Source organism: Tachyglossus aculeatus, chromosome 24 (assembly GCF_015852505.1).
Source record: "Tachyglossus aculeatus isolate mTacAcu1 chromosome 24, mTacAcu1.pri, whole genome shotgun sequence".
Lineage (NCBI taxonomy): Eukaryota > Metazoa > Chordata > Mammalia > Monotremata > Tachyglossidae > Tachyglossus > Tachyglossus aculeatus.
The window spans coordinates 3,270,872-3,282,903 of NC_052089.1; the positions used below are offsets into that span (position 1 = coordinate 3,270,872).

The 12,032-nt window shown below is 43.5% G+C and overlaps 1 non-coding gene across 1 annotated transcript; it reads left to right on the forward strand.

Moving 5' to 3' along the window:
- The first annotated feature begins 10,221 nt into the window (after positions 1 to 10,221).
- LOC119945301 lies at positions 10,222 to 10,359 on the forward strand. The gene has a single exon (XR_005456174.1). It is a non-coding gene; the product is annotated as a small nucleolar RNA SNORA7 (small nucleolar RNA).
- The last annotated feature ends 1,673 nt before the right edge of the window (positions 10,360 to 12,032 follow it).

The window sequence follows — 12,032 nt, forward strand, 5'->3', positions numbered from 1 at the left end:
CGTTACCTCGCTACTTTCTAATTGCACGATTTAACAAGCAATCAAGGTGGAAAGTAGCTAAGTGCCAATAGATAATTTATTGGAAACTCTTTTCTCAATAGCTGGCAGTTAAAACATTCCCTGGAATTTTCAATATCTAATTATTTTCCCATGTTTCACTAGTTTGCATGAGGCTCTGATGATGTTTGCTATTAAGTATCAGTTGAACTCTATGACCCAGTGAAGCTCAAAGATCAAACCAATCAAGGAGGCAGGGTGGACAAGTTGGAAGACCATAGGGCTGAGGGTTAGAAGATCAGAACTTTAATACCAGATATATCATTAACTTAGGACAAGTACGTTAACTTCTTTAGGTTTAGTCATCTGTAAAATGGGGATGAAGTATCCTATTCTTCTTATCTCTCAAATCAAAAGTTCCACGCGACCCAGGGGCTGTGATCTGATCTTGTCTTGTAGTCACATTATTTTGCAGCATAAGGGTTGGCACTTAGAAGAGACTATAATAATAATAATAGTTGCAGTATTTGTTAAGTGCTTACAATGTGTCATGCACATTACTAAGTACTGGGGTAGATACAAGCTAATCAGGTTGGACACAGTCCCTGTACCCCATAAGGTTCACAGTCTTAATCTCCATTTTACAGATGAGATAACTGAGGCACATCATCATCATCATCAATCGTATTTATTGAGCCCTTACTATGTGCAGAGCACTGTACTAAGCGCTTGGGAAGTACAAATTGGCAACATATAGAGACAGTCCCTACCCAACAGTGGGCTCACAGTCTAAAAGGGGGAGACAGAGAACAAAACCAAACATACTAACAAAATAAAATAAATAGAATAGATATGTACAAATAAATTAAATAAATAAATAAATAGAGTAATAGATATGTACAAACATATATACATATATACAGGTATATATATATATATATATATATACACATATATACATATATATACATATATATACATATACATATATACAGGCACAGAGAAGTAAAGTGACTTGCCCAAAGTTACATAGCAGACAAGTGGCAGAGACAGAATTAGAACTCAGGTCCTTCTTACCCCCAGGCCCATGGTCTTCTTTTTCCTAGAATGAAAAGATAATTAAAATATAGAGGGATTAAATAGTATTTTCTTATTTCAATGGGGAATATATTATAAGAGAGAGAGAGAGTGCATAGGCAAGAGTGTGCTAAGATTTTAACATTGGGGATCTCTTCAATCAGATCAGATTGTTATTTTGTTTAAGATACATTTGGATATCAAATGTTCCTGAACCAAATGTCTGGGTAGATACCTTCAGACACAAAGTTCCACTCCTCTCTCCAAATTATTTCATTTCTTTCCAAGGAACAGACAGTGTTTTAATTTTGACAGAAAGGATTAATAGTCACATAGTTAACATTCGCATGGACCGTGATCAGATACTTTAGGTCTCCCATAAATAATTTGAGATCACTTTGTTTGTACAACTGTGTTCAGGATTCTGGCTTCCTATTGTATGTGTAATGTTATATATAATGGCATTTTATGGCATTTTATTAAGCACGTACTATGTGCAAAGCACTGTTCTAAGCGCTGGGGGGATACAAGGTGATCAGGTTGTCCCACGGAGGGCTCACAGTCAACCCCCATTTTGCAGATGAGGTACCTGAGGCCCAGAGAAGTTAAGTGACTTGCCCAAAGTCACACAGCTGACAATTGGTGGAGCCGGGATTTGAACCCATGACCACTGACTCCAAAGCCCGTGCTCTTTCCACTGAGCCACGTTGCTTCTCTATAAGGTTATAAGGTCTGAAATGCAAGACACAAGGTTCTTCAAAGACTTCAGATATTGGTGTCAAATGACCTCTACCTAAACGCATTAGGGAAGCTGCTATTTGGCTGTTCAGGAGAAGGAGAAAGTTCAAAATGTCATTTGCTGTCCTGGAGGTATTTCATTCCTGAGGTGGATAAGAGATGAAATGGTGGTTCCATTTTAGAGGTGACAACTTTATTCTTGTCTGGATTTTCTAACATGCCAGGTCATTGCAGTTCAAAAGATCTTATTATTATTATTATTATCATTATTATTATTACTATGTGCTATTGAGTTGTTTCTGATTCATAGCGACTCCATGGATATACTTTCTCCAGAACGTCCTGTCCTCTGCCGTAAAAAATACCTTTCTAATGGTTCTTCTGTTACCGTTGTTATGGTCTTTATCCATTTTTGCCTGATGCATAGGTTGATGGGTAGCCACTGGAGATTTTTGAGGAGGGGAGTAGCATGCCCAGAGCGTTTCTGCACACAGACGATCCGGGCAGCAGCGTGAAGTATAGATTGAAGTGGGGAGAGACAGGAGGATGGGAGATCAGAGAGGAGGCTGATGCAGTAATCCAGTCGGGATAGGATGAGAGTTTGAACGAGCAGGGCAGTGGTTTGGATGGAGAGGAAAGGGCAGATCTTGGCGATGCTGTTGAGGTGAGACCGGCAGGTTTCGGTGATGGATTGGATGTGAGGGGTGAACGAGAGAGCGGAATCGAGGATGACACCAAGGTTGCGGGCTTGTGAGATGGGAAGGATTGTAGTGCCGTCAACAGTGATGGAAAAGTCAGGGAGAGGGCAGGGTTTGGGAGGAAAGATAAGGAGTTCAGTCTTGGACATATTGAGTTTTAAATGGCAGCAGACATCCAGATGGAGATGTCTTGAAGGCAGGAGGAGACACGAGCCTGAAGGGAGGGGGAGAGAGCAAGGGCAGAGATGTAGATTTGGGTGTCATCAGCGTAGAGATGATAGTTGAAGCCATAGGAGCGAACGAGTTCACCAAGGGAGTTAGTGTAGATAGAGAACAAAAGGGGACCAAGAACTGACCCTTGAGGAACCCCTACAGTAAGGGGATGGGAGGGGGAGGAGGAGCCCGCAAAAGAGATGGAGAATGAACGGCCGGAGAGATAAAACGAGAACCAGGAGAGGACAGAGTCTGTGAAGCCAAGGTTGGATAGCATGTTGAGGAGAAGGGGGTGGTCCACAGTGTCGAAGGCAGTGAGAGGTCGAGGAGGATTAGGATAGAGTAGAAGCCGTTGGATTTGGCAAGCAGGAGGTCATTGGTGACCTCTGAAAGTGCAGTTTCTGTGGAATGTAGGGGACGGAAGCCAGATTGAAGGCGGTCGAGGAGAGAGTTGACGTTGAGGAATTCGAGGAAGCATGTGTAGACGATGTGTTCAAGGAGTTTGTAAAGGAATGGTAGGAGGGAGATAGGGCAATAACTAGAAGGTGAGGTGGGGTCAAGAGAGGGGTTTTCTTAGGATGCGAGAGACATGGGCATGTTTGAAGTAAAAACGGAAGGAAACAGTGGAGAGTGAGCGGTTGAAGATGGAAGTTAAGGAGGGGAGGAGGGATGGAGCGAAAGATGTCATAAGATGAGTGGGAATGGGGTCAGAAGCACAGGTGGCCGGAGTAGCACTTGAGAGTAGGGAGGAGATCTCATCTGACGATACTGCTGGGAAGGATGGGAGAGTAGCAGAGAGGATTGAGAGCAGCGGGGTTGGAGAAGGGGGAGGAGTGATTTTGGGGAGCTCAGACCTGATGGATTTAATTTTATTAATGAAGTAGGAGACCAGATCGTTGTGGGTGAGGGAAGGAGGAGGGGGAGGAACTGCAGACCTGAGAAGGGAGTTAAATGTACGGAAGAGCTGACAGGGATGATGGGCATTGGTGTCAATATGGGAGGAGAAATAGTTTTGTCTGGCAGAGGAGAGGGCAGAGTTAAGGCAGGAAAGGATAAACTTGAAGTGAATGAGGTTGGCATGGTGTTTAGACTTTCGCCAGCAGCGTTCAGCAGCTCGAGCATAAGAGCTAAGGAGGCGGACAGTGGCAGTGATCCAGAGCTGTGGGTTAGTGGTACGAGAGCAGCGAAGGGACAGGGGAGCGAGGGAGTCGAGCTGACAAGAGATGGTAGAGTTGAGAGCAGTAATCTGATCATCACGATTGTGTAGAGAGGAAAGGGAGGCGAGGTGGGGTGTGAGGCACTCAGAAAGATGGATGGGGTCGAGAAAGCGGAGGTCTCTGTGAGGTAGGTACTATGGCACATAGTAAGCGCTCAACAAATACCATTATTATTATTGCCCTTCCCCTCCCCATAGGACTTGTGTATATTTGTACATATGTATTACTCTATCTTATTACTGATATGTATATAGCTATAATTCTATTTATTCTGATGGTATTGACACCTATTTACTTGTTTTGTTTTGTTGCCTGTCTCCCCCTTCTAGACTGTGAGCCCATTGTTGGGTAGGGACCATCTCTATATGTTGCCAATTTGTACTTCCCAAGTGCTTAGTACAGTGCTGTGCGCACAGTAAGTGCTCAATAAATACTATTGAATGAATAAATGAGGCACAGAGAAGTTAAGTGGCTTGCCCAAAGACATACAGCAGATTAGTAGCTGAGCCGGTATTAGAACTCACGTCCTTCTACTCCCACGTCCATGCTGTTTGCACTAAGCCACGTTGCTTCTCCAGTAATATTAGATGTTCAACACAGTTGAACTAATGCAAACGTAAGTGAATTTTCTGTATGGAAGGATAATCCAAAGTCTTCCTCATTTTAGGAGTATATGTCTATGTTTTGAAATCCTTCCTGTCTTCCTCATCCTCAACGTAAATCTTCTTAAAGTCCCTAATCAGTATTGATTTCACCTTACTGGAAGCACTTCATTTTGAAATCAAGCAAAAGGTCCCAACTTGCCTTGTTTTAACAATCTCCCATCATAGAATCTAAGACTGTGCAGTGCACAGGAAAATTAGCCCCATGAGCATGATACTTCCTTTACCAATCAGTAGCATTTATTGAGCGCATACTCAGAGCAAAACAGTTGGGAGGAAACTACAGAAACAATACACATTGAACTTTAGGACAATCAACTCTCTCCCATCTAGTAAACTTCACTCCTCTCCCCCTTGCAATCCAGCCTGTACATTTTACTCCTAAAATATCAACCTATCAACCACGCTTCATTCTTGACTCTCAGCATCAACCTCTGACTCCTATCCTCCCTCCTGCCTGGAGCTCACTACTCCTTCATATCCAGCCGACTACTACCCTAGAACCCTGGTTGTGAGTTCTAATCCCGGCTCCACTGCTTACCTGCTGTGTGACATTGGGCATATCACTTGACTTCTCTGTACCTAGGTTACCTCATATGTAAAATGGGGATGTAAACTGGAAGTCCCATGTCAGACAGAGACTGTATCCAACCTGACTAGCTTGTATCCATCCCAGCACTTAGCACAGTGCTTGGCACACAGTAAGTGTTTAACAAATACCACAAATGTCATGATAAACCACCCCATCTTCAAAGCCCTTCTGAAATCATATCTCCTTCAGGAAGCCGTCCCTGAATAATCTATAATTTATCTCCCTCTAGAATGAAAACTCGCTGTGGCCAAAGAACATGTCTATGTCTACCAATTTAGAGAGGCAGCCTGGCTTAGTGGATAGAGCTTAGTACAGTGCTCTGCACACAGTAAGTGCTCCATAAATACGATTGAATGAATAGAGCATGGAACAGGGAGTGAGAAGGACCAGGATTGCTCTGCCATTTGTCTGCTGTGTGATCCTGGGCAAGTCACTTCACTTCTCTGTGCCTCAGTTATCTCATCAGTAAAATGGAGACTAAGACTGGGAGCTCAAGGACTGTGTCCAACCCGATTATCCTGCATCAACACCACACTTAGAACAACATCTGACCTGTAGAAAACACTAAACAAATACCACAATTATTACTATTACATTAACTCCATTTTATTGTACTCTCCAAAAGGCAGTACAGTGCTCTGCCTATAGGAAGCACTCAGCAAATACAGTTGATTGATTAATCTTTCATCTCCCCATCTGATTTTCCCTCCCAATTACCTACCCCATGAACATTTCTGTACTCACCCTCCACTGTCTTCTACCCGCTATGTACTCTTCCAAGCTCTTAGTACAGTGTTCCACGCAGAGTAACTGCTCATTAAGCAGAATTAGAGAAGCAGCGTGGCTCAGTGGAAAGAGCATAAACTTTGGCAGAGGTCATGGGTTCGAATACTGGCTCTTCCACTTGTCAGCTGTGTGACTTTGGGCAAGTCACTTTACTTATCTGGGCCTCAGTTACCTCATCTCTAAAATGGGGATGAAGACTGTGAGCCCCCTGTGGGACAACATGATCACCTTGTATACCCCTAACGCTTAGAACAGTGCCTTGCACATAGTAAGTGCTTAATTAATGCCATTATTATTATTATTTGTACATATTTATTACTCTATTTTATTAATGATGTGTATAAATCTATAATTCTATATATCTATTTTGATGGTATTGACACGTGTCTACTTGTTTTGATTTGTTGTCTGTCTCCCACTTCGATACTGTGAGCCTATTGTTGGGTAGGAATTGTCTCTATCTGTTGCTGAATTGTACTTTCCAAGTGCTTGGTACATAGTAAGCGCCTAATAAATGCGATGAAATGAATGAATGAATGAATATTATTATTATTGTATTTGTTAAGCACTTACTATGTGCCAGGCACTGTACTGTGCGCTGGGGTGATAGAAGCAAATCAGGTTGGACACAGTCCCTCTCCCATGTGGGCCTCACAGTCTCCATCCCCATTTTACAGATGGGGTAACTGAGGCCCAGAGAAGTGACGTGACTTGCCCAAGGTCACACAGCAGGCAGTGGTGGACTGGGATTAGAACCCGGGTCCTTCTGAATCCCAGGTCCCTGCTCTATCCACGAGGTCATGCTGTTACCCAATATTCAGTAGTACTGTATGCAGAGAATTTTAACTGTAATGGGGATTTACGAGAATCAGCATGACCCAATCCCTGCACTCAAAGAATTGACATCTAATTGACAAGACAGCAGCGTGGGTCAGTGGAGAGAGCACGGGCTTTGGAGTCAGAGGTCACGGGTTCGAATCCCGGCTCTGCCAATTGTCAGCTGTATGACTTTGGGCAAGTCACTTAACTTCTCTGGGCCTTAGTTCCTTCATCTGTAAAATGCGGATGAAGACTGTGAGCCCCCCGTGGGACAACCTCATCACCTTGTAATCTCCCCAGTGCTTAGAACAGTGCTTTGTACATAGTAAGCGCTTAATAAATGTCATTTAAAAAGTGATACAAATGCACAAATGTGAAAGTAATTCATTCATTCATTCATACAGTAGTATTTAGTGAGTGCTTACTGTGTTCAGAGCACTGTACTAAGCTCTTGGAAAGTTCAGTTTGGCAACAGATTGAGACAATCCCTCTCCAACAACGGGCTCACAGACTGGAAGTCCCAGGATGTATAGAACAAAAGGAGAATAGAAGAGCCCCACAAGAGGAACCATGCATACCATTAAAACAGGGGTCTACAAAGTGTTAATGGAGCTGGGGATAGAGTCATGACGAAAGGTGAGGCATAGCTTGGTAAAGCAGAAAAGGAAGTAGAATGGTTGGAGGCCACATCAAAAGATGGTGAACAGATTATCTTGCAGATCTCATTGCCTCAAGTAAACCCCACTGCCATCTCTCCAGTAGATGGTTGCTCTGTAGCCCTGATCATTTTTCTAAGAAGCATTTTTCTGAGAAGCAGCATGGCCTAGAGGTTAGAGCACAGGCCTGGGAGTCAGGAGGACCTGGGTTCTAATCCCATCTCTGCTACCTGTCCATTATATGACCTTGGGCAAGTTGTTTGACTTCTCCGTGCCTCAGTTACCTCATCTGTAAAGTGAGGGTTAAGACAGTGAGCCCCATGTGGGACAGGGACTGTGTCCAACCTCCTTGATTATATCTATCCCAGTACTTAGTACAGTATCTGGCACAGAGTTAGCTCTTAACAAATACCACAGTTATTGTAATTATCATTATTATTATTAAGGCACAATTTTGCACATAACTCCCTGTGACATTGCTGGGGTTCCCAGACAGTGCTTATCACATAGTAAGCACTTAAATACCATCATTATCATTATTATTAAATTCCTGCTGAAAGGAACTATGGAGCTACTTTAGAAGCAGTGCGGCTTAGAGGGAAAAGCACGAGCTTGGGAGTCATAGGTGGTGGGTTCAAATCTCGGCTCTGCCACTTGTCAGTTGTGTGAGTTTGGGTAAGTCACCTCACTTCTCTGTGCCCCAGTTACCGCATCTGTGAAATAGGGATAAAGACTGTGAGCCCCACGTGGGACAACCTGATTACCTTGTATCCCCCCAGTGCTTAGTACAGTGCATTGCACATAGTAAGTGCTTAACAAATACAATTATTATTATTATTATTATTATTATTATTATTATCATTATTATTATTTAGAAGCACCAAGATTCTGGTCAGCCTTCATGGAGTCCTAAGCCCCTCCAGTTCTTTTGCTCTAACTCACATTTGGGGAACTCCTGCTCAGTGCACCCCTAGGCTGCCACTGCCCTTTAACTGAGATGAAGGCGAAGAGATCATAAAAGATTCACCTACCACCCCAATCCTGGAGGTGGATAAAGGAACCTCACAGAAAAATTTCTCTTTTTGGCACATTCCAGGTCCGCAATGCATATGTCACTGCAGCACCCAGACCTTCTCTTCCAGCCACGACTTATCACATACCAAGATCTGAGATCTCAATCATGATTAATAGTTTCTTAATTGAATAGCATAGAAAACAATTCCAGTTCAAACCGCCTTCCTGTAGGATTAATACACCCCCCCCCCAACCCCGTCCTGTTTTCCCCCCAGGACCCTATCTACTTCCTGTAAGCATCTCGGGGCTCATGTTTATCTGGTCTTTTCTTCCCTGCTTAATCGTTATATCTAAGGTTCCGGTCTCCCCTTTTAAGTCGTTGAGACATACGGTCTGTCAGGGGCACAGCATATCTGGAGTCTTAGCTGCTGTATCCCAAACTTCCAGGGCATCAACTCACAGCCGGGATCCTCTCCAATCTTACTTATGGCCTGTGTCCTTACAGGGTCTAAACCATGAGCTACCCCCATATCCCACCACCACCTCACCTATGAGATGGCTGAGGGTTGTCTGTTCAGCTTCCTGGACTTTCTCCCAATCCTTTCTAATTGGCATGGTTTAGAATTTACACTTTCCTATGGGAGAGTTATCAAGAAGTGATTCACCTGGCTTCCTCCTCCCTGACTCCTGAAGGTGGGGGGCAGCTAGAAAGACTGTCCTACAACCCATGTCTCACAATCCCCTAATGGTTGACCATTCCTTCTCCATTTATTCATTCAATTGTATTTTATTCAGCCAATCACAATTATTGAGTGCTTACCTTGTGCAGCATACAATATAGCAATAAACAGCCACATACCCTGCCCACCAGCTTACGGTTTAGAGGGAGGAGCATACAGTCTAGAGTCTACAATTTAGTCCTCCGTATTGAACAGAAACCTTTGAGTATTGGTTTTAAGGCACACATTCACCTCTCTCTCCTCAATCTCATTCCTCTCCCTCTAGCCACGTTCTCATGCTTCCTCTCTTCCCAAGCCAACGTAACCCACTGTTCCTCATTCTTGTCTCTTTCTGCTTTGATCCCTTGCTCAGGACTTCATTTTTTTCTGGAGCATTCTGCTCTTTCACATTCAAAAGACCATTACTCCCCTCTTCTTCAAAGCTCTTCTGAAATCGCATCTCCTCCTGGAGGTCTTCCCTGATTTATCCATTTCCCCCTCCTCTTCCCCCCCCCCCTCCATTTCCTCCTCTACTGCCACTTCAGCACTTCTGCATCAACTGAATCCTTGGGTCCTGTTTACTTCAACACCCTCTCCACTCCACAGCACTTACCTGCATACCTTTACTCTCTGATGTTTCTTTTGCATGTGATTGTATCTAGTGTCTTCTCCCCAACTTAACTATAAACACCTTGAGAGCAGAGAGCATGTCAACTTGATTCTCTGGAACTCTCCCAAACGCTTAGTAAAGCATTCTGCCCAGAGTAATTATTCAATAATACTTCTGAGTGATTGATTAGTTTGGATAAGAAGGAATGTACCTAGGATAGCAGAAAGAAGGTGGCATTTGGCTAAGGAGGGGAGCCTGAAAACACTTTATAAAAATCAGTCAATCCGAGAATAATTCCACTGACTAATCCCTCGTCTTCCTGGCCATACCCCCATATTTCCTACCTTAGCAATCGTTTATATTTATATCAATTTTCTTTGGTTTTTATGTTTGAATTATATCATGGGTAGTTTACATCCTCTCCTCCTCTCAAGATAGCACCCGGAGAGGTTCCGGTCCTCTACAAGTCTCAGCTATGGGAGGGAAAGCCAAGCAGAGGCCTACCCATTCCATTCCTAGCTTGGCCAGTGGCTAGCAAGTGGGAGGCAATCTGCTACAAGTCAAAACTCACCCGTGCAGTGAGAGAGTCGAGGGTGGAGGTCTGTCAAATCAATCAATCAATCGTATTCAATGAGCTCTTACTGCGTTCAGAACACTATACTGAGCTCTTGGGAGAGTACAATATAAGAGTTGGTAGACAACTTCATTGCCTGCAGCAACCTTACAGTCTAGAGGGGGTGACAGATATTAATATAGATGAAATGTGGATAGGTACATAAGTGCTGAGGGGCTGAGGGAGGGAAGAATAAAGGGTGCACTTCCAAGTGCAATGGTGAGACCAAGTTCACAACTGCGAGTTTCACTCACACATTTTGTCCATGAAAATGCAGTAGTGTAGCTGCTTGTGTCTGGTCATCCAGGGGACCTTTGCGCAAACACCGACATTTAAAAGGAGAAGTTCTGTCCAACTGCCAGGTTTTTGCAGCAGTGATCCTGGTTTGGGGTGAGGCAACCACACTCTCTCATCCGGGGCCCAAGTGCCCAGTGGGGTGAATTGTGAGGGTACTAAAAGGAAAACTAGGGTACGGCCTATTGTCACAGAGTAGACTGTGAACCTTTGTTGGGTAGGGACCGTCTTACATGTTCCCAACTTGTACTTCCCAAGTGCTTAGTACAGAGCTCTGCACACAGTAACTGCTCAATAAATACGATTGAATGAATGAATGAATGAACAGGATATCTCAGAGACTTCAATATCAGCGGCATCACTAGACCCTCACCCATCAAAGTCGTTGTTGCATACAATGATAATAATAATAATATTATAATAATAATGGCATTTATTAAGCACTTACTATGTGCAAAGCACTGTTCTAAACACAGGGGAGGTGACAAGGTGATGAGGTTGTCCCACGGGTGCTCACAGTCTTAATCCCCATTTTACAGATGAGGTAACTGAGGCCCAGAGAAGTTAAGTGACTTGCCCAAAGTCACACAGCTGACAGATGGCAGAGTCGGGATTTGAACTCATGATCTCTGACTCCAAAGCCCATGCTCTTTCCACAGAGCCACCCTGCTTGTCTACAACATCCTGGCTTCCCCACTTTAAAAAATATATCATAATGATAGTATTTGATAAGTGCTTACTATGTGCCAAGCACTGTTCTAAGCACTGGGGTAAATAAATGGTAATCAGCTTGTACCGTGTTGGGTTCACAGTCTTAATCCCCATTTTACAGATAAGGTAACTGAAGCATAAAGAAGTTAAGTGACTTGCCCAAAATCACACAGCAGAGAAGTGGAGCTGGGATTAGAATCCACAACCTCTGACTCCCAAGCTTTGGCCCTTTCCACTAAGCCACACTGCTTCTCAGCCAGAGGGAGGACATGAGCAAGGGATAGTCGGCAAGATGGACAAATTGAGGAACAGTGAATAATTTAATTGATAAGAACTGATTCAAAACAAGTGCTCTTTCCATAAACATTTGACTAAAAAGGAAAGGGTTTTCACTCATTTTTGAGAGAATTAAGAGTTTAGTTTTTCTTTTTCTCTAGTTACCGCTGAGGCATTGGACTGGCATTTCTTTAATGATTGAATAAATTCGTGTTTACCAAAATTAGACGTTTAAATAAATGAAACTTTCCTAGAAGGGTATTACATTGGCTTGGGGAGCAGTCTGGCCTAGTGGAGAGAGCATGGGGCTGGGTGTCAGAGGTCTTGGGTTCTAATCCTG